Source organism: Physeter macrocephalus, chromosome 15 (assembly GCF_002837175.3).
Source record: "Physeter macrocephalus isolate SW-GA chromosome 15, ASM283717v5, whole genome shotgun sequence".
Classification (NCBI taxonomy): Eukaryota; Metazoa; Chordata; class Mammalia; order Artiodactyla; family Physeteridae; genus Physeter; species Physeter macrocephalus.
In genome coordinates this window covers 5,505,670-5,523,425 of record NC_041228.1, presented here as the reverse complement: position 1 = coordinate 5,523,425, position 17,756 = coordinate 5,505,670, and the positions used below count along the sequence as shown (strand labels likewise).

Sequence of the window (17,756 nt, the reverse complement as noted above, 5' to 3'; positions counted from 1 at the left end):
GACTGTCCTCAGTTCTTTACATTCTTTTTTCTTTATTCTGCTCTGCAGTAGTTATTTCCACTATTTTATCTTCCAGGTCACTTATCCATTCTTCTGCCTCAGTTATTCTGCTATTCATTCCTTCTAGAGTATTTTTAATTTCATTTATTGTGTTATTCATCATTGCTTGTTTTCTCTTTAGTTCTTCTAGTTCCTTGTTAAATGTTTCTTGCATTTTCTCTATTGTTTTTCCAAGATTTTGGATCATCTTTAGTATCATTATTCTAAATTCTTTTTCAGGTAGACTGCCTATTTCCTCTTCATTTGTTAGGTCTGGTGGGTTTTTACCTTGCTCCTTCATCTGCTATGTGTTTTTCTGTCTTCTCATTTTGCTTATCTTACTGTGTTTGGGGTCTCCTTTTCGCAGGCTGCAGGTTCGTAGTTCCTGTTGTTGGTGGTGTCTGTCCCCAGTGGCTAAAATTGGTTCAGTGCGTTGTGTAGGCTTCCTGGTGGACGGGACTAGTGCCTGTGTTCTGGTGGATGAGGCTGGATCTTGTCTTTCTGGTGGGCAGGTCCACGTCTGGTGGTGTGTTTTGGGGTGCCTGTGATGTTATTATGATTTTAGGCAGCCTCTCTGCTAGTGGGTGGGGTTGTGTTCCTGTCTTGCTAGTTGTTTGGCATAGGGTGTCCAGCACTGTAGCTTGCTGGTCGTTGAGTGAAGCTGGGTGTTGTTGTTGAGATGGAGATCTCTGGGAGATTTTTGCCGTTTGATATTACGTGGAGCTGGGAGGTCTGTTGTGGACCAGTGCCCTAAGTTGGCTCTCCCACCTCAGAGGCACAGCCCTGACGCCTGGCTGGAGCACCAAGAGCCTTTCATCCACACGGCTCAGGATAAAAGGGAGAAAAAGTAGAAAGAAAGAAAGAAAGAAAGGATAAAATAAAGTAAGATAAAATAAAATAAAGTTATTAAAATAAAATATAATTATTAAGAAAAAAAATTTTTAAAGAAAGAATAAAAAACGGACGGACAGAACCCTAGGACAAATGGTGAAAGCAAAGCTATACAGACATCTCACACAGAAGCATACACATACGCACTCACAAAAAGAGGAAAAGGGGAAATATCTTGCTCTCAAAGTCCACCTCCTCAATTTGGGATGATTCGTTGTCTATTCAGGTTTTCCACCGATGCAGGGTATATCAAGTTGATTGTGTAGATTTAATCCGTTGCTCCTGAGGCTGCTGGGAGAGATTTCCCTTTCTCTGTTCGCACAGCTCCTGGGGTTCAGCTTTGGATTTGGCCCCACCTCTGTGTGTAGGTCGTCTGAGGGTGCCTGTTCTTTGCTCAGACAGGACGGGGTTAAAGGAGCAGCTGATTCGGGGGCTCTGGCTCACTCAGGCCGGGGGGAGGGAGGGACCCGGAGGCGGGGCGAGCCTGCGGCGGCAGAGGCCGGCATGACATTGCACCAGCTTGAGGCGCGCCGTGAGTTCTCCCGGGGAAGTTGTCCCTGGATCACGGGACCCTGGCAGTGGCGGGCTGCACAGGCTCCCGGGAGGGGAGGTGTGGATAGTGACCTGTGCTCGCACACAGGCTTCTTGGTGGCGGCAGCAGCAGCCTTAGCATCTCATGCCCGTCTCTGAGGCCCGCACTGATAGCTGCGGCTCACGCCCGTCTCTGGAGCTCATTCAGGCAGTGCTCTGAATCCCCTCTCCTAGCGCACCCCGAAACAATGGTCTCTTGCCTCTTCGGCAGGTCCAGACTTTTTCCCGGACTCCCTCCCGGCCAGCTGTGGTGCACTAGCCCCTTCAGGCTGTGTTCACGCCAGTCCTCTCCCTGGGATCCGACCGAAGCCCGAGCCTGAGCTCCCAGCCCCCGCCCGCCCCGGCGGGTGAGCAGACGAGCCTCTCGGGCTGGTGAGTGCCGGTCGGCACCGGTCCTCTGCGGGAATCCGGTCGGCACCGATCCTCTGTGCGGGAATCTCTCCGCTCTGCCCTCCGCACCCTGTGGCTGCGCTCTCCTCCGTGGCTCCGGAGCTTCCTCCCCTCCGCCACCCGCAGTCTCCGCCCGAGAAGGGGCTTCTAGTGTGTGGACACCTTTCCTCCTTCACAGCTCCCTCCCTCCCACTGTTGCAGGTCCCGTCCCTGTTCTTTTGTCTCTGTTTTTTCTTTTTTCTTTTGCCCTACCCAGTTGCGTGGGGAGTTTCTTGCCTTTTGGGAGGTCTGAGGTCCTCTACCAGCGTTCAGTAGGTGTTCTGTAGGAGCAGTTCCACGTGTAGATGTATTTCTGATGTATCTGTGGGAAGGAAGGTGATCTCCACGTCTTACTCTTCCGTCATCTTCCTAGAGGACCCTCTCCATTTTCTTCTGGATGTCCTCCTGCCTCTCTGGACACTGTTTCTCAGAACCTTCCAAGGTTCTGCTCTTTTGCCTCTAATATTGGTAATTCTAAATTCTATTTATGTCTCTCTTCTCATTAAATTCGGAGAACTTTTTCATTCGTATATGTCAATCTACATTAGAATTATAATGGATCTCAAAGCTCTGTCTCTAGCAAAATCCTAGCCTCATGTCCACCATGTTTATTAATGTCTCTACTTGGACATTCCTAGGACACTTAAAACTCATCAAAGTGAACTCATAAATGTCCCTTCTTCTCTCAACTTAGCATTCTTAATAAATTGCATTTCGAACTTCCTTTCCCCCCTCAGTTCCTTACATTCAATCAATAAATCTTAGTGATTCTACCTCCTGCATAGCCTGCAGCTCTGTCTACTCTGTCCATCCCCCTGCGCCTCCCCCATGGCCACCACATTGTACTATCACAGTGCCCTCAAATTGTCCTCCCTTCTTCCTGCCTGGCCTCCTCTAATTCATTTCCCTACCACAGCCAGAGATATTTTTAAGGACAAAATGGGTCATGTGCCATCTTTGATTAGCATACTTAAATGACTTCCAGTTGTCTCAGGAAAAAAATCCAATCTACATAATTGGACCAGAAGATCTGACCTCTTTGTACATCTCCTCTAGTGCCCACCTTCCTTCACACCTCAGCAAGGCTGGCATGTGCTCAGTGCCTTTAGCAGGACCATTCATCCTCTTGCCTCCTGTTGACTTACTCTTTTACCAGAGGTGGAATGTTGGCAATTGCGGGTTGGAGGCTTATCTGGCCCACATTTGCTCTGCTAAGCTGCTACTTCCTTAGCTATAACTCATTCTGAGAGAGTAACTCAAGATCCTCTTGTTGACATCCACTTCTTGATGTCTTCCCTGCCCATCAAAGCAGGGGGGACCATCTATTTAGGTTTCCCAGGGACAGTCCTGTTTACTCCTGTTTTTCTGGCATAACAAAGCATCTCCTGTTCTCTTAAAAGTGTCTCCATTTTAATAATAAATTTTATGGTCATCTTAGTCACAAACTGTAACATTTATTGTGATTGTATTTTTCATTCAGGATTGTGTTTCTTATTAAAACTTAAGCGTCAGGATAGGAGGGATGCTCACTTACTCTCTTTTGTCCTCCAAAACTAGAAGGGTGCAGATATATAGTAGTTACTCATTTATTTATACATAGGACAAGGCCACTCCACTGTATCACCTCCAAGGAAAATTATTCTCATCACAACTATGGGAATGGTACCTCTTATGGTTTAGTTCTCAGCCTGCACAGCTAGGTGCGATTAGCCAGTCTTAAAATCACCATGAAGAACATTCCTGATCTACCCTACCCAGTCAGGTGCTTGGCTGGCCACAGTGTTCCTAGGGCTCCTATGCACCCTTATCAGACCATCATCCGGCTTCATTTCTGTTGTATTTAATTATCTGTCTCCCTTCAGATCTTAAGTACCTGCAGGCAAGAACCTTGACTACCTTGCTTGCTCTGTTGTTCTGACTGTTGCCTACCACACAGTGTGTGCTTAATAAACATATATTTTTATTAAGAAATTTTTTTAATTTAAAAATTAAAAAAATTTTTTCTAAATAAATTTTAGGTTCACAACATAATTGAGGGGAAGGTACACAGATTTTCTATACAACTCCTGCACCCACACATGCATAGTCTCTCTTATTATCTATATCCCTCAACAGAGTGGCACATTTTGTTATAACTGATGAACATTAACACGTCACAATCACCCCAAGTCCATAGTTTAATATTAGGGTTCACTCTTGGCATTGTACTTTCTCTGTGTTTGGACAAATGAATAATGGCATGTATCAATTAGTATGGTAGTATACAGAGTGGTTTCAGTACCATAAAAATACTCTGTGTTCTGACTGTTCATCCCTCCTGTACCTGCAACAGACTGTCTGCAATATGATGTGAATAATGATGCCATAGAAAAATAATACTGTGATTGGAAATGACCTGAGTTATCAGCTGGAGAAGTAGGTTTTTGCCACTTTGAAGTCATGGGTCCAGTTGAGAATATGATATGAGTTATGGACCCTTTTATTTTAAAGAAAGCATATAAAGGCAAAATGTTGTAAATATGTTTGGGATTTGTCATAACTTGCTGGACCCCTTTGCTGGCTCAAGGCCACCATTTTACTCAGAATGAAATCACTTAATGTCTGGTTACTGTTATATGTTTTTTTTGATCTTGGCTTTAGTTCTCTGGGTGAGCCACTTTACTCTCTTATTTTTTTCCCCCTTTTTGAAAAGAATGGACTTACAGAAGATGCAGAGGACTTTGACAAAAAATACTAAGTGATGAATCAACAGTGTAAGTTTTTTGTCCTAGAAATAATGTGTTGCTTTAAAATAGTGTCACATCCAGGATTATTTCTTGCAGACTCTTAAAAGTCATGTCCTTTTTGCTTGGGGCACAGCATGCATGATTGACAACAAGGACAACCCCGTGGTTAGGTTTCTCTTGAATTGCAAGAAACAGGGCAGTTTCGCTCAGACACACCTTTTTCCAAAATACTATCCTGGTTGCAAACCAAGAAAGGTCTTAGACGTTTATTGAATGGGACCCCACCAGAGACTTGTTTCCTCGTGTTTGTGGAACATTCTGAGGCCTCAGGAAAGATGAGGAATCAGGTAGGCCATCTTTGGGATCAGAGATATCCTTCTCAGTACTGTGGTCAGACAGAGTAGCAGCTGGGACCTAGAGATGCTGCAAGCTTCTCCTCAGAAGCAGGGACAGCATGACCGGGAGCCTGGCAGGGGCGGATGAAAATGAATGCAGATTTATCACAAGTCAGCATCAGCACTTGCCTGTCTGTCTTGCCCCTCCCCAAGAGCTCATGTCAGGGATCTGGGCAGGATCCTTTGGAATAAGACAGAGTGACTTAGAATTCTGACTCTACTCATTGTAAGTTATGTGACTTTGCATGTGTTATTTTTCCTCTTTGAGCATCACTTCCCTTTTGTGTAAAAGGAGCATAATAAATTGTAAGGACTTGGAAGATCAGAAATACTGCATTAATCAAGGGAACATAGTAGATGTTCAGTGAACGATAGCTATTTACATTAAACGTATCTCATAGTGGAGAGTAAATTGAGGTAGAAATCTGTGCATCTGTCTTATTTTGAACCAGATCAAAAGCCATCTCTCTGAACCATTCCCAAAGCCCCATCTTGCAAGCAGTGAGTCCTTCCCTTCTCTTTGCTTTCGTACTACTTTGCACACACTTATATTTATTGAGCAAAACTATATTAAGTCCTAACAGTGTTAGGTCTGAGGCATAAAAAATAGACCCTGCTCCTGAGTAGCTGGGAGTCAAGAGAAAGAGCTCAATGATTATGTAATTACAGAAGTGCACATACATACAGCCCATCAAGACCTGCATCATTACCTTTATTTAGAGATAAGGGCCCTGAGGCTCCATATGGTTAAGTAATTTTCCAAAGGACATGCTGGTCATAAACTGGTGGATCACAATCCATGTGCTTTCCACAGTAGTGGTATGTTCTGTCTGCTAAATTCTGATTCATCTGAATCCTCCAAGATGTGTATCTTCTTCCCACACTTTCCTCTCTTTTATTACTTACCATGGTTTATACTTACTGCATACCTTCTATGTTCTAAGCTCTTTTCTAAATGCTATTCATATTGTATCAGTTTTCTATTGCTGCTGTCAACAAATTACCACAAAATTAGGGCTTAAAACAATACAGGTTTATTATCTTATGCTCTGGAGGTTAGAAATCAAAAATGTGTCTTGCTGCTATCAAGAGGGTTGCATTCCTTCTGGATGCTCCAGGAGAGAATTCATTCCCTTTTCCATCTTGAAAAGCTGCCTGTGTTCTGTTTCTCATGGCCCCATTGTCCATCTTCAAGGCTATGAGAGTAGCATCTTCCTGCTTCTCTTTTTGACTTCTGATTTCATCATCACACATCCTTCTCTGACTCTGAAGTTACTTCCTCCCTCCTAACGACCCTTGTGACCACATTTGGCACACTCAAATTATGCAGGATACCGTCCTGTCTTAAAATTCTTAACTGAATCACATTTGCGAAGTTCCTTTTGCTACATAAAGTAACATATGCATTGGTTCCAGAGATTAAGATGTGGACATCTTTTGGGGGAGCCATCATTCTGTTCAACACCCATGTATTTTACCTCATCTAGTCCTCACACCAGCCCTGTCATGTTAGGTAGGTATGTTTGTTTTCTTCATTGCTCATATCAGGGGACTGAGATATAGAGATATCAGTAAATGTTCTAAGGTCATCAAGACATTAATCTGCAGGAGCAAGATTCAGCCCGGTTACTCTGATCCTGGAGCCTGGGCTCTTAACCATTACACCTGAATTCTTTGCAGTTAGTGTCCCATATGCTTGTCTTTTTCACCAAACTCCAAGCTTCTTAAGGAGAGGGACTGTGCCTTATGCCGGTGCTCTGTGGTAAAGATGCACTTCTTAATCAGTGGACAATGTAGGCTAAAAACAATGAGAAGCAAAAAGGAGGGAAACAATAAAAAATAAAACAAAAACAAACAAAATTCTATGACTTTAGTTTGTTTCAGAAAAGGGTGATGAGCCAGAAACTTGCCCAGAAATAAGACCAGATGGAAATCTGTCCAATGACTGCCTCAGCAACTTTCCACATACATTTTGGCTTAACGTGGTCAAATGAACCAAAAAGACATGGATCGATAATACTTTGAGTCTCAGAAGCAGCCATAGAAAAACTTTTTAGAAAAATTTTTTGGGCCCTATGCTCAACCAAGGGAGATGCGCAAACTGCTCCTCCATCTGCCTTAGAAGGAACACGTCGCTCAGCCCATCGCCTTGAGTGCTGCAGTCTGCGGTCCCCCACACCCAATTTCTCAGTTATCACAGTCTTTTACATCGTTTATAGAACTTCCCCTCAACAGCACACGCATCTTCCTATGTTCTTGGATGTGAAAAATCTCCCTTAATAGGTGTTTTTGACCCCTTTCCTTTTGCCTGTGCAGTGTCACGATCAGAAGGTATGTTGCCCATTGGTCCCTGACCTGACCTAGAAGAGTGACTTTCATTTATCTGCACCATCCCTTTCTTTATTTTTTTTTTTTTTTTTTTTGCGGTATGCGGGCCTCTCACTGTCGTGGCCTCTCCCGTTGCGGAGCACAGGCTCCGGACGCACAGGCTCAGCGGCCATGGCCCACGGGCCCAGCCGCTCCGCGGCACGTGGGATCCTCCCAGACCGGGGCACGAACCCGTGTCCCTGCATCAGCAGGCGGACTCTCAACCACTGCGCCACCAGGAAAGCCCCATCCCTTTCTTATTTTATCCAAACAAAATCTGACAGGAAACCTCAATGTGTAAAATATTTAGATTGTTTTGTTGAAATGGGGAAAGGAAGCCTGAAATCTGCTATATTCTCTTTGACTCCTGCTACAGTGACTACTCTTTCCCTTCAAACATATCTCACCATGTCTCTTTCCTCGAGAGCTCATCATGAATCTTGCCTTTCCAAGGAGTAGAATTTGAGAACCATCAGCAGGAATCCAATGGCAATCTGATTTAACCACTTTGTTATTGATTTACTTAAGAATTTTTAGTAGCAACAACTTGGGTGGCTAGTTCTGTAACAAAACCCAGTACAAGATTCAGACATTCCACATCCTGGCTGTTCCTCTCTGCAATTCCAGCACCCTCTGATCTTTGCTTGTTCTGAGTGTTTTCCCTGCTCTCAGGCACATACTGCCCTGCGTGGTTTCAAGGGCTAAATACAGTTAAGTACATAAGAGGCAATTCCATTGTTTTCAGAATTGGAGCCTGGTACACCACATGTGGAAGTTCTACTCTATCTTCCCTGGCCACTTGCTGCTGTAAACAGCTTCATCAAATTGGTGACTGGCTTATTTGATGGTTCTTTTAGTCAGGAACATGTCAATGAGTGACATGTATGGCTCTGATTCAGTGGAGGTTTAGGGGAATTCATACTAAATGGCAACTGATGTCTACAGATGAGTTCAACAATGTTCTTTCAGGTTTGAGCAGCTGGGAGAGTGTGAGGCACTTGATTCTTCTCCACCACTCCAGGCTGCTTACCTGGGTCACACTGAGAAACTCTGGAAGGCTCCGTCTTCTCCAGGATGTTCATCAGGTAGGAGGGCTAAGAGGTTGAAATTTTTAAATTAATTGATTGATTGATTTGAAATTTTAGATGGAAGGAATGTTGAGAATTATTATGTGATGTTTTCTGCACTGACAAATTTTGGTCAAATAACACATCGTTGTTGCAGGAATATTTTGCACTGCAGTGGAGAACAGCTGTCAGCATGGTCTCCAGCCATGAAATACTCAGGAAACAAAGGGGAAGATGGTAGAATGATTTTAATTCAGGCAGTTGCCATCTTACCATATAATAGAGCCTATGAAGAAATTCCTAAAAATATAACGTAGGCTGATTTTCAGTGTTTTGTTTCATCCTACATACACTGGTCTGCTAGACAATAGGCATTATAGAGATCAAAAGTTGAAAAAAAATCCTTAAAAAGATTACAGTTTCATAAAGGCGATAAGGTATAAACCCAAGTGGTGGAAATCTAATAAAATGTAGAGTCACCATTTAGGGAATCATTTTGTAAACATAGAAGCCAAATCTCACTGTAGTTGAATGCTTTGTCCAAGACATTACAGATCATTTGTGCATTAATGGTGTTGTCAGAGGCTAAATTTCAACTCTCAAAGGTACGTGTTTTCTGTTATTCAACTACAGTACATTAGCCGGAGAGCTTTTGGTGGCAAGTATCAGAGAGTCAAGTTGAACAAATGGAACATGAAATGGGCAAAAATATTAGCTTGTGCAAATGAAACAGAAGTCACAAATAGCTTCAGGTATGGCTTAATCCACGTGTTCAAAGGATGGAATTTGGAGATTTTATCTTCATTCTTAGGCAAGATCTTTCCAAATCAGTGGCAAATGAGGCTACAGGAGCTTCTAGGAATAGTATCCTTCTTACAATAGAAATTCAGAGGAGCAGAAAAAGAGTGGTTTATTTTCATGGTGTCATCAAAATTTCTAGGAATGCTTGTGATTGGCCCAGCTAAGGCTATGCAGCCAGAAAAAATTCATATTTTGACTAATTTAGATTGTGTGTCCACCCCTATGATGGGGTTGAGAAGCCAATCAACTGAAAGTCTTAGAGGGGGAGGGGAAGAATTGGTGCAATTCCCCAAAGAAAAAAGACCTGAGAAGACTGCTACAAGCCCCTGGTTTTAAAAACAAAGAAACAAACATCAACAGCAACGAAACAAGAAGTACCTTGCAGATAAGTGTTAGCCTGAAAGGAACATGAGGCCATTTACATCAACTCTCTTACTTACTAGAAGAAGCTGCTGATGACCAGAAAGTTACGTAAATGGGCTTGTGCCAACTCAGCTCTGGCTAGTGGCTGCATATACAGCACAGTTTAGGTCTTCAGAATTGTTTCATTACACCTTGCGATTTCTCTAGGCATAATTGTCATTATTTGTCTAAGGGATGTCATGGGCTATCTGAAACTTAAGGAACTCTCATGTTGAGCAAGAAGAACCTGTTTTTGCTTCCTTAATATACTTATGTGCTTGCACACACCAGCTGTCCAAGCTGAAAGGAGAATAAAATCGCACAATTCCTCTTCAAATTAAGCCATTTCATATTTTTATCATAAAATAGCCCCATTTCTGCCACTGCTGGGGACTGAAACTAAATTATGTGTATGCATGTGTCTTTAGTCACTGGAATCACAAAAGAAAATGATCTACTAACCTTTGAGAAATTCTTCCAGTGAGGAGTAATTATCTTTCTTGTTTGTTTAATTTTGCTTTAGAGAAAGTGATGGCTCTTAACAAACTATTAGAACCAGTGGGAAGTTTCTCATCCTGGACTGAGACTGTGACCATGAATTCATTTCACACCTGCATTTATCAGGACCACCCTTTGCATGTATTCTCTGGTTATCCTCCCCTACTGGTCAAAAGGGCTGTCTTTTCTCCATACATTGCTTCTCAGTGTACTGTTTCTGCCTGTGATTGGCAGCACTCAAACCCCAGTGCTTCAAACCCTAACCCTGATAGTAATAACATCTCACACATGTGTTGCATTTAACACTTGACATATATTAGCTCATTTAATCTTCCCAGCAATCATATGAAGTAGGTTCTATTATTATGTCCTGTGTTATAGATGTGAAAATTGAAACACATATAATTGAATAACTTGCCCAAAATCACACAGCTAGTAAGTTGACAGAGCTAAGATTTAAACCCAGGCAGCAATGTTAGTGTCTATACCTCTAATGGCTATGATATACTGTTTTAAATGGCTATAAAGATTGCATCTAATAAATGTAGTTGGAAGCAAGAATCTGTTGCATTTGGACAGCATTTCTCATTGAACAAAGTTTTCATTACCTATTGCCTGTCTGGGAAGAGATTACTTGGAGAAGGAGAACAGTAAAGTGGTTTAATATCCTGACTCTGCATGGATGGACCCAGAGATGATCACACTAAGTGAAGAAAGTCAGAAAGAGAAAGGCAAATACCATATGATATCACTTGAATGTGGAATCTAAAATATGACACAAATGAACTTGTCTATGAAACAGAAACAGACTCACAGACCTAGAGAACAGGCTTGTGGTTGCCAAGGGGAGGGGGAGTGGAGGAGCGATGGACTGAGAGTTTGGGATGAGCAGATGCAAACTGCTACATAGAGAATGGATAGGGACTTCCTGGTGGTCCAGTGGTTAAGACTCCGTTCTTCTACTGCAGGGGCATGGGTTTGGTCCCTGGTTGGGGTACTAAGATCCCACGTTCCACGCAGCGTGGCCAAAAAAAAAAAAAAATAGAATGGATAAACAACAAGGTCCTACTGTATAGCACAAGGAACTATGCTCAATATCCTGTGGTAAAGCACAATGGAAAAGAATATGAAAAAGAGTGTGTACATATGTATAACTGATCACTTTGCTGTACAGCAGAAATTAACACATTATAAATCAACTATTCTTCAATAAAATAAATTTTTAAAAATTTGTAAAAAATAAAAAAAATTAAAACTCAAAAAAAAAAAAGAAAAAAAAAAGAACCCTGACTCTAGAGTCAGACATATCTGTGTTAGAATCCCACTCTTGCAATTTCTCAGAGAGGTCTGGAGCATGTGAGCCTCCACTTATGAAAAATGCAAATATCCTAATTATAATAATATTTCTAGTATATATGTCCCTCGTTAGATTGTCTGAATGCAGTTTTCCTTCCGCTGTGGTAAAATTTCTCATTGGGTAGCATATTGTTGGGGAATAAACTTCTACCCCCCAATTCCCTAGCAATCACAGTCTGGACAGAGTCTAGAGCTAGCCAATTCAGTTATGATGCTGTATCTGATACTTATTACAACATTGCAAGATAAATATTAATGCCCCCATTATACTGATGAGTAAAATAAAGCCTAGAGAATCTAAGTGATACATGTATTCCAAGCTTAGACTTTGCTAAGTGGAATTATAGGACTCATATCCATATCTGCCTGCTTCCAGTGGCTGGGCTATTCATCATTTCATGTTTCCTTAGTTGCCTTATTGGAGTTACATGTGGGACATTTGCGGTATTAACTTACTTTCAACTCTGAGCCTAAAGTGGAGGAGGCATCCCTAGAAAGGGTTAGATGCCTGATCTCAATTCCTGTTATAGATATCTATTTAGAATAAATATTGCAACTAATATAATTACAATTTTTGTAATTGTGGTGATATTGTAATTACTTGTTTACATATCTTTACTACCACTAAAATGTAAATTTTTTAGGGCCATAGCTGTTTCTTATTCATTTCCTTATCACCAGCAAACAACAAAATGCACAGCCTGGAATACATATTTGTTGAATTCACTAATCATTACTCATCCTATCTAACAAAAAATATTATTTTAAAGAGGGAAAGCACCTTTAAACTGAGGTAAAGTACCAGATAGCCAGATGTTATCAGAAGTATAGAGACAAGTTGCTAGAACTTGTTCATCTTGCATAACTGAAACAATACCCATGTGTTGTCACGAGGATCAGACACAGCATCTTAAGGCACTTAATAAAGTGGCACAAACTGGATATTCAGTAAAGACTGACATCAAAAAGTATGAAGAGCCATATATCTGGCTTGTTAGAGAGATGGAAGTTCAGAAAATTGACCTATGTCATCTTATTTTTTTCATATTTCTTTTTAACTTGTGGATCTTAAAGATTGATGTAAAGGGTGTCACTGCCTCATACTAGGCAATTCAACATAAATAAAACATTTTTAGACTTAGAATTTAAGGTGCTTGATTAACAACAGGCATTTGCTTCCCCTTTTAGGACCCCTATAAAATTGTAGTAAAACTCAATTTTAAAAAAGTAGTATCACATAAGGCCCAAGGTAATATGGGAGGAGATAGTAACACACAAGTAATTGCAGCAAATTTCAAAAAGGTAAAGTTAGAGAGGAAGTTATAACATAGAGACTTCATAGGGGTATTCTCTTAAAATATGAAGCAGTTCCCCTGAGAGCACTCCAGAGGAAAACCAAATACCCTGGGCTATGAGCTGGTTTTGAAACATGTGGTTGAAAAGTGGGGTGGGGAGTAGTGGCTATCAGTTGTGATTCTCTATACAGATTACTTAAACCCCCAGTTTCCCAGACCTACTCTTCACAGCCAGCACGCAGCTTAGCAATTTCACCTGCATCCTCAAGAATGACATTGGAGATACTTTTCTTGAAAAGTTGTAATGATCCAGTGAAAATACCCTAAGGTACTGATATTTGGAGATTCACAAAGAAAGAGGCTCTAGCAGTCTGACCAACTATAATTTAAGCCACAAGGAGAAAAGACCTGCCCTGTCTTGTAGTGTCCCAGGATCAAGTGTTCCATCCTTACCAGAGGCCAGTAACACACCAAGCAACGTTTCTAAAAGGGCGTAACATTTTCCTGTTGGTGACGAAATGGGCTTCCTTCAGAATCCCAGGGACCTGCACTGGGATTTGTCCACTGAGGTTTGCCATAAACTCCACACTACATCTCTTCTCACTGCTGATAGCTTCACCACTAGGGTCAACCACATTCTGTTCATTAGAAGAGAGTCTCTAAGTCTCTGTTTCATCAGGATCAGTAAAGACAACATACCATACTCAGCTATGTACTGCTAAGTGTTCTGTGTGTGTCAGAATTAAATATGCCTGTCGAACAACTCCATGGGAGGGAAGTAGGCTTCACCTTTTGCAGGTAGGATTGTTAAAGAACCGTGGACACAGCTTAAAACCATCATACACACTAGAGTGTAAAACCTAAAGTGATGCTTCAGATATCTGGACTTGTGGTGTAGGTATCTCTGCCACAAAGAAGAGCATCACCAGGAGATACTGTGTGGATTTACCTTGGTTTTAGTGTGCTGTGAAAAACAAATAATAGAATCAATTGAAAAGTGCCTGTCAAGGGTTCAGAGAAAACCTTTCATTTACCCTAATGGCTTGTATACCAGAAAGAAATCTGTTGCTGTTCTCTCTGTAACATTGTGCTTATAGGTCCTAGATTTACTACTCCATATTCTGTCAGTGGAATTTAAGGGAAACAAAAATAATATGAAGAGAAATATAAACTCTTAAACCTTAAGTGTCCTTCAGTAACTGATGTACTATCTTAAGCAAGTTATCTTAAAATGTACACCAAAGATAGTAATATGTATAAAAATGGATTGAAAAGTCTCATTTTAAATTGTTCAATACAAAACTCTAGCAAAAATAAATATTTTAAAATTTAGCTTTTAAGTGAAAGACTTCTCAGAGGTTTTAATATTTTAATTACACTTTGAATTTTCATGAACACAATATAGATTCCAGATTTTACAAATGTATTTGACTCTGGAACATTATTTTTGTAGCAAACTTATTTTAAAAGTTAGAGGAATTCTGGTTTGAGTATGAGACTATCCTGAATTTGAAAACAGTTTACAAGCTGGCGTGTCAGTCTTACTTTGCATGAATGCCTTTTCGCTGGCTTGCCCTGTGCAGATACTGATGGCTCTCACAACAGTGGTTGTTGAACTCTACTTTTCACTTATTCCAAATATGGGCTGGTCTCTGGAGATACTTTAGTGTGCAACCATAACTGATACTTTTTAAATAAATGGCTCATGAATTTAACTTTTTCAAGATACCCCATGATCTGGTTGTAAAATAGCCTAACTTTCAAATAATTCAGAGTTCTATAACTGAGCAAGACAGAATAAAAGGAGCAGAAAGAAAACTGGAATTGGAGTTAGAAGACAAAAGTTAGAGACCCATCTCTGCTCTTCTTAGTTTATGATTGTTTCATTTAACTTTCTTAGTCTAATTTTTCTTTCTGGAAAACAGGCTCATTAATCTCCACTCTGCCTATTTCATCAGAATCACGGGAGATAATGCACAAAAACTGTTAACTGTCAAGTGTTCGGTATGTGTCCAAAGTTAACAGATGCCTATTGGGACTATGTATTGAACAGTTCTTTGCACTTAGGCAGCATCATTAATAGAATAAGATGTGAAACACAACTCATAAGTGGATACAGAACCTCACTTCCCACGTGGACCAGACACCCGTGGTGAACAATTTCTTTAGCAATGTCTCTGGCTTAAAGTATTGAAAGATGTGTTGGTGGATTTTGTGGAATAAGCCAAGAATTTAAATTCTTTCCACTGGGGCTGAAGGCAAGACAGAATTTGATATCAGCCTCCCCTTTTGTTTGGATCAAGGGATAATGGGTATTTCTATAGAGAACAGTGAAGAAATCACATGCCATTCAATAACTGCCAGTTCTGTCCAGATGCCTCTCTTTCAGAAATGTCAGCTAGGAAGACTGTATATTCTGACTTTTTTTTTCGGAAGACATCTGAAGCAGGGCTTAGATTTCTGGGAGAAAAAATATCTGGCAAGATATAGGGGACTTCCCTGGTGGTACAGTGGTTACGAATCTGCCTGCCAGTGCAGGGGACATGGGTTCGATCCCCGGTCCGGGAAGATCCCACGTGCTGATGAGCAACTAAGCCTGTGTGCCACAACTACTGACCCTGCACTCTAGAGCCCACGAGCCACTACTACTGAGCCCATGCACTGCAACTACTGAAGCCTGTGCGCTCTAGGGCCTGCGTGCCACAACTGCTGAGCTCGTGTGCTGCAACTACTGAAGCCCGCGCACCTAGAGCCCGTGTTCCTTAACAAGAGAAGCCACCACAATGAGAAGCCCGCGCACCGCAATGAAGAGTAGCCCCTGCTCGCTGCAACTAGAGAAAGCCCGCGCGCAGCAACAGAGACCCAATGCAGCCAAAATAAATAAATAAATAAAAAATAAAAACCTTTCTTTGGTTTAATAAAAGAAAATTATTTTTAAAAAGATACAGGTAGAGATGTAGATATAGAAAAAAATCTGACATAAATGAAGAAATTAAGGATTCCCATCAGGTAAAAAATATATGTACTGTATATGTAATAATATGATGTAGACATAGAGAAACCTAAGTTTGAATCTCAAATCTACCACTTATAAGCACTATGACCTTGGGTAAATTATTTTAACTTTTTGAATCTCAGTTTCCTTAGGTGTAAAATTGGTTAAAATTATATTACCACTCACAGCATTGTTGAGAAACTAAATAAGATAATACGCATGAATTGCCTGGCACCACACCTAAATTATAGAAAACCTGAAGGCACAGTTAGCAATTATTAGTAGTCAAAGTATTTGTGGTATTGTGTGCGCTGATGATTAAAACATATCATTTGCCTTCAGGGAAATTGCAGACTAGGGTGGGAGGACAGATCATCAAATGTATCACCTAGTATGATGTGGTGTATTACGCTCTTAAGGTGCTATAGTATGGTGGATGAGGGAAGTGGTGATTCTGAGTGGAGGATTGGAGAAGCCTCTTAGTGAAGGTGACACTGCAAATGAGCATTAAAGGAAGAGAAAGATGTCAGCCAGTGTCTCTGTATGAATTAGTCTCATTTCCAATGTGATATCTTGCAGAGAGTGGGAAATATGGATTAAGACAGACCTGGGTGACCTTGGGAAATATTTGTTTGCATTCACTCTACAAAAGCTTATTGAGTCAAACACTATGGTAGCCACAGGGGATACTACGACATATAAAATGTGATACATGACCTACCAGGGGCTCACAATCTAGGGAAGGAAATAGATGAATATCCACAGCAGGATAAGAGTAGAGGATCATATAATTTATCATCCTAACCATGTACTTTTGAGTGTGTAAGTGGGGCATTATAAATAACTCTACCAGGACAAAAACCATATGGCAAGTTGGTCCTCAGCAAACCAAAACTTAGTATAAACCTAGGCAGATGGTAAGAGATCTCTACAAGCACCATGGGAACTCAGACAATGAAAAGGGATCAACTCAGTGTGGACAGTGACTCTGAAAAAGTTTATACTGCTTTTAAGAGTTCACTAGGCAGAAAAGAGGGTGGGAGCCAGCATATGGAATGGCACAAAGATGTGAAAGTGCATAGCATGTGTCAGCATCCACGAGTAGTGTCAAGTGACTGGAGCACAGTGTAAATGAAGGAAAGTGGCAAGACATTATCATAAGGTACTTAGCAAAAAAATATCCTCAAGAACTGAAGTGAGCATTGCTAACAACACAAAATCAGTAAAGGCAGGGAGATGCTCTCCGTGACTCTTGAAATAAGTCTTTTAGATGACTGACTACACTTCCCAACATCATCTCTGTATCTTGGCATGAGAGCTCAGTACTCACTGCTGCAGGATATTGAAGAAAACATAAGGTTGACATTTGTATCCCATGGCGTTTTGCAGATTCTGAAAGAGCCCATGGGCTCACAGTGCGTCCCTTTCCCAGTAGTAATGCAGTTGCAGGAGACAGCTGGGGTCCCCATCACCCTCACATTTTCACGTAGTTGAGGTGACATGAACAGGCTTACCTCATGTCGCTTCTTCACAATAGTAAAAGTATTGATGTCTCCTCTGAGAACTGAGAATGAAACATCTGTCAGCAGTGTACAGGGGTCCAGATAAGAGAACTGGAGAGGGAAGTTTATTAAAGAAAAACAAAAGAACAACTAAGAAACAAAAAAGGATAGAAAAGCAACTTCTAAAGAACTTCTGCTACTCTCTTCTCTGTAGGGGCTTCCCTAACTCTTGGTAAGATTCAAAAGCAGATTGATTCAGTCTTTCCATCTGTAGAATCTCCATGTAGACCCAAGTTTGAGAACCAGATTCACAGCTTACCTGAAGGGAGAGATGATAATATTATTTAACATATTGGAAACTTAGCATCCTCGCATGTAAATTAGGGCTAATTACGTGCATGT

General features: G+C 41.2%; 1 long non-coding RNA gene across 1 annotated transcript in view; it reads left to right on the top strand.

The window, feature by feature from the left end:
- Window positions 1-17,756, top strand: part of LOC129392837 (uncharacterized) — a 580,523-nt gene that overhangs the window by 26,993 nt on the left and 535,774 nt on the right. Inside the window, exon 2 of the long non-coding RNA XR_008619476.1 lies at window positions 8,408-8,523. This is a non-coding gene — a long non-coding RNA (uncharacterized lncRNA). The remainder of the gene's footprint in view (window positions 1-8,407; window positions 8,524-17,756) is intronic.